The following is a 6,000-nucleotide window of genomic DNA, read 5'->3' on the forward strand; positions in this document are numbered from 1 at the left end:
ATGATAAACCATAATGGAAAAGAATATGAAGAAAAATGTATGCATGTACAACTAAGTCACTTTGCTGCACAGCAGTAATTAACACAACATTGTAAATCAACTATACTTCAACAAAATAAAATAAGGTGTACATAACAAAACCTGGTGCTCTGAATCTGACCTCTTGCATTTCCTCTAGGGGAGGTCTCTAAAAGAGTGAAATGACCTTATACGTAATAGAACTTGGATATTTATGTTCCAACACATATATAATTTTCACTTGTGGGACAAAATGGCTCTGTAAGAATATGTTTATTTTTTGAATCTATTTCCTCTTTTATGATGCAAACTTTGAAGTGATATTTCATAAAGTTTCTGCCTTCTCAAATTTCAAGGCATATCTCCTCATTCACATGTGCCAAAATTTGATGAAAGTTAATTATTTCTGTGTATCCATCTGGTTCATGTCATTATACATCTCAATAAATAAATAACAATTAAAAAAAGAAACACTGGTTTGAAATGCTGGAGAGGGTGTGGAGAAAAGGGGATCCTCCTACACTGTTGATGGGAATGTAACTTGGTGCAGCCACTATGGAAAACAGCATAGAGGTTCCTTAAAAAACTAAAATTAGAGCTACCATATGATCCTGCAATCCCACTCCTGGGCATATATCCGGGAAAGATAAAAAAAACTAATTTGAAAAGATACATTCACCCCAATGTTCATAGCAGCACTATTTACAATAGCCAAGACATGGAAGCAACCTAAATGTCCATCAACAGATGAATAGATAAAGAAGATTTGGTATATATACACAATGGAATACTACTCGGCCATAAAAAAGAATGAAATAATGCCATTTGCAGCAACATGGATGGATCTAGAGATTATCATACTAAGTGAAGTAAGTCAGAAAGAGAAGACAAATACATATGATATCACTTACATGTAAAATCTAAAATATGACACAAATGAACTTGTTCTCAAAAATGAACTTATTCTTGAAACAGAAACAGACTCAGAAAGCAAATTTATGGCTACCAAAGGGGAAAGGGGGTAGGGGAGGGATAAATTAGGAGTATGAGATTAGCAAATACAAACTACTATATATAAAATAGATAAACAGCAGGGTCCTACTGTATACCACAAGGAACTATATTCAATATCCTGTAATAAACCATAATGGAAAAGAATATGAAAAAGAATACATATATATATTCAGATACATATCTATATATATCTGAATCACTTCACTGTACACCAGAAACTAACACAACATTGTAAATCAACTATACTTCAACAACAAAAACAAAAAACCCACTGGTTTTGAAACGAAGAATAGCTCAGTCAATAAAAAAATTTAAATAGGTCTTTCTGATAACTGAAGAATGTTGCCATTTATATGTACTTTATCCCAAAGAAACCTGAAAATATTTTTTACCTTGACTTATTAATATTGAATCTGTCTTGATACATACAGTTAATTACACTACACAAATACATTTTTATACTTGCCAATGCAGAATATTTAAATTATGTTGATTATTCCTATTTTATAGAGGTGACCAAACTTATCATACAACTGTTTCAAAATATCCATTGATTAGAAGGAAAGGAATAAAAGTCTCATAAATATCTATGAGCTCCTTTTCCCTCATCTACAAAAGAAAAAGGTGGTGAGAGAACTCTGACATTACATCCTGTGAGAAAATTTTGTATCATGAATTTCTCAAGGCATAACCCAATCCCATCAATTTTCAGTGTTTTTGGATTTTCCTTGAAAAAACAAAAACTACAGCTGCAGGCACACACAAGGCTAACTGCAATAGCTCCTTCTCAGTGAAGAATTTGTTAAAGGAAATAGATTCTAATGAAGGCATGGTCCTTCTGCTTGTTCCCTACATCCCTTTCCTTCCTTGCTTCTCAAGGACTTTTCTTCTACAATTATATTCTCTCAATTGACAAAAATGTCCACTAGTTTTCTCCTACAAGTGACTAAATGTTTAAATTCTAATTATTTAACCAAGGTGTTTAAGGTCAGCATTAATAATGGTGCCTACTTGTGTGTGTGTGTGGAAGGAGGGGGTGGAGTGGGGGGGGGGCTGGGGACATGGGAGAGAGGGGTGTAGACTTGGCAATTGGGGGACAGAGACGGGAGAGGGCTTCTCACTGTTTATCTTTTAAATGCTTTTTGGTCTTTGAAGCACATAAGTATAGACCCTTAACAATCAATCAAGCAGTCCATCAATCTATAATACCTAGTAACAGCAACAATAACAACATAACTGGAAATTTTTTTAAAATTGTTGTCCAATCTCTGTAGGATTATTAGAGCAGAGCTATGTAAGAGTTGTACCACGTAGCACAAGTTGCTAGTTAAATCTGTGTAAATTAGACACGAAACTTCAATTGTGGACTTTTTCCATAAAATATTCAGCGTATGCATTTTTAAAATTTGTTCTTATGCCACGTTAACACCATCGGCCATCTTTCCCCACGGGAAACACCTCAACCCTAATGCCGTCACCCTTTAAGTGAAGAGCACCAACCCAACGCCTCACAGCTTCAACTATGAAGGCTGCTGCGTTAGCTCAATGTATTGCAATAACTTACCGCTCTGCATACTTAACTGGTGTCTGGACGCAGGTGGAGGCGCCGGAGCGGTGCTAGGGACTCGTCGCAGCCAGAGGGGACCCGGTGGAGAAGAGGGACGTGCGTGGGCAACCGGCCACGGCTCAGGCTCCTAGGACCGTCAGGCTTTGAAGACACGAGGCTCCCTGCGTCCGTAAGGAAGAGTGACTGCTCCGGCAGCCCTGCCTTTTCCATGGTACTGGAGGCCAAGAGCCTGAGGCCACCCCAGTACGCACAGGTGACTTCAAGGGGTGGCCTGCTCCTCTCAACCGGCATCCAGGCCTTGGACGCGCCAAGAGACGGGCCCTTCTACGGATCTGCCGGGACGGAGCGAAGGGGGAGAGCTTGCGGTCTCCGCAGGCTGCACCAGCCCACTGGGCCCAGTGCATGAGAGCTGTCCAGAAAGGTGGCTCTCCTCGTCCACCACCAGCTACTGGAGCTCTGCCACACGGTGTTTGTGGCGGAGAAGTGGCCCAGCCCCTCACTGGCGGTTTGAAGGCCCCAGGGCCTCGCACAAAGGAGCAGACACTCTGCTGCGACCAGGCCCGCTTCCAGCTCTTCACGCCGCTGGCCGCCATCTTGGCTGGCAGGGCCGGCGCGGGGCGCGGACTACTTCCGGCTCCGCCTCCGCCTCGAGGCCAGGGGCTCACGCCTCACCCTGGTCTTCTTCGCCGCTTACAGCCTCTGACGCCAGTCTCCTTCCGCTGCCAAGGCCAGCTGTGCTCCGAGTGGAGAAAGTGCGCTGAAGAGCCCGGATATGCATGGCTTTGAGGCAGCCAGCTCAGCTCGCTGGCGTCTGGACTCCTGAAGAAGGCGGCGGCGGAGGAGACGCCGTGAGAAGGCCAGGCTGGCAGGGGCAGAGGCAGCTGGTGATGCCCCGGCGTTTGGAAGGACGGAAACTGCTTGACCCTTCCTGCATGGCTAGAACGCTTCTTAGGTCGAAAGATGCCAAGCAGAGCCTATTTTGTGACCCTGTGTGAAGATATTTTCAGATATTTTTGCGCACCGTTGTACATAAGGAGGGCAGATGGACGTGGTCGTGAACTTCCGACAGAGCAGGTACCCAGATCTCATTCTAAGGTCCATTTGGCCCCTTCCAGGCCAGCAGGTGTGGCCACAGGTGAGATGAGGGTGCCCATCAGGCGGGGAAGTTACACAAGCCTCTTGCGCTTCTCTGCACCGCAGGCTTGACACCTTCTGTAAATTGCACCGCATTTCAAAAACCCACCCCAATGAGTAAAAGGAGACCTTGCTGGGGAAAAAAAAAGTGTTCAAAGTCAACAGCATCCATACATCAGTCAGGCATGATTTTGCATATGATAATTCACAAAAATCAACATTTTTCAAGTGTTTTCTGTTTTAGAAAAGCTCTGTTTCAATGATTTCTTAAAGAAGAGTCCTTTTCATCGTCTTATTACATATTGTTTTTCTAGTGAAGAAAATATTTTAAGAACTTTTGCCATTTCTAAGGTCGAAGAAGAGTGCTAGATAAAAAGCACTGGGTTGGTTATTGTGGCTGCTATAATGCCTCACATCTCTAGAAAGTCTTCCATATGAAACCTCAAATACATCACATTTATAGTGCTATAGTACAATCTTTATTTGATGAATGGAGGAAAAAAGGCTCAGGAGGCTGAGGGGCTCATCCACGATCACAGAGTCAATAGGAAAATAAATTCTCAGAGTGAACCCTTACTGATGCACTTTGCTGATGACATCTGACCACAGGGTAGAGAGAATGGCTTCTCCAAGTGTGGAAATGAGTTCATGTATAAAGGGTTAATCAGTGATCTTACTATTGGAGAGGTTTTCTGACTCAAATATACATCTTCCCAGAGCCTCTGTTCAAACTGAATCCTGTGGCTTGTATGCCTTCTCCTTAGGCATCATTTTCCATTAGGCACCACAGGAACAGTGCTTGGTGACTATGCGTTTCCCAAGAGTCTAAAAATGTCAATGGGAAAAAGATATTATACTAAATATACGAAAAAATAATCACAAAATTGAATTAATAAACATTTCATTTGTTGTCCAAAATGTGGCCTTACAGCATCTTCAAATACAATCCAACTCATATGATTATGTATAAATTATAAAGTACACTTTAGTGTCTGATATGGTCACATTTTAAAAGTGTTTGATGTGACATTAAGTACTTAAAAGAGTATCTAGAATTTACAGGGAACCTCTTCCCCAGGCCTACCTGGAGACAACTATTCAACTGTCAAATGCCACCTTAAGTGCCACTTTCTCTGAGAGGCTGTTTATTATTCTGCATTTCTGCTTCCTCTAGGCTAAAGAGCTAAGCATTTATTTATCTGTGCCCTGATGATAATTTGTTCATATTATTAGTAGTTTATTATAGTTTTTGATTGTTTGCTGGTTTGTTGGTTGGTTGGTGTGCTTTAACATACTGCCTGGATTCAGGGACCAGGAATTACTCATCTCTGTATTCCCAGTATCAGGAACAGTGCAGGTAATATGGTAGGTCCCATAGTTGTTTACGGATTTAAATTCCTTTTCTGTGCAGATGTCAGAGCATCTGAAATTCTACCATTACAATGATACTTTTTTGGGGGGGCCAGGTATGCTTATCATAAAATGCACATAATGTCCGGACTTATATTGGAGTGTTTTCCCCATATCTTTTTGAAAACCTAATAGTTTTTCCTAGGACTGGGTAGACATAGAATGTTAGAATCATATTTGACCATTTAACTTTTCCTCAAAGGATGACAGCTAGCCTGCAATTTCCCCAAAATGCTCTTTGCCTCCATTTTCTTTTTCTGTTTCTTCTATCCATCATAATTTTTTTTTCCCTCTTTACTCTTTCCATTTTGGACCTATCAATAAAGGTTTTAGCTAGAATCAATTTTCCTGAAGGTTATTTTTATGACAACTCTGAAGACTCAAGCTTTTCTTTTATATAAAACTTACCTTAATTTATTGATACTTCCAGGAGGTTTGTTTTCTCTTTTAGTGGAAGGGAAAAAAAAACAAGAGACAGAGCATGCTTATCCTCATACTTAATATTTTTACACTTACCCATTCTTGATTAATTACAATGATATGCTGCAGATGTCCAACATAAACTGGATCATTTAATGCATAATTATACCTTTTAGATGAATCTCAGATCTATTGCTGTTATTTTCCATGGGCTGGAGCTGCTATGTGCCTGAACAGAATTAAGTTCCCATCATCCTGTGCCACGGAAGATGAGAGTGAAAAAGAAACTAGCTCGAGGAGAAACTGTTCTTATAATAGCAAAAGTAGCAGTTGAGGTTCCTGAAAGACAGCAAACTGCCAAATGCCACTATTAATTCATGTAAAAAATAAACTCCATTTTACAGATGATGAAACTGACTGTTCACATGGTAACGAAT

At 40.8% G+C, this 6,000-nt stretch overlaps 1 pseudogene; it reads left to right on the forward strand.

Annotated features, from left to right (window-relative positions):
* The window catches only part of LOC133084567 (E3 ubiquitin-protein ligase MARCHF2-like), a 65,274-nt pseudogene extending 61,823 nt beyond the window's left edge, over positions 1-3,451 (forward strand).
* Positions 3,452-6,000: the final 2,549 nt, after the last annotated feature.

This window comes from Eubalaena glacialis, chromosome 2, assembly GCF_028564815.1.
Source record: "Eubalaena glacialis isolate mEubGla1 chromosome 2, mEubGla1.1.hap2.+ XY, whole genome shotgun sequence".
Lineage (NCBI taxonomy): Eukaryota > Metazoa > Chordata > Mammalia > Artiodactyla > Balaenidae > Eubalaena > Eubalaena glacialis.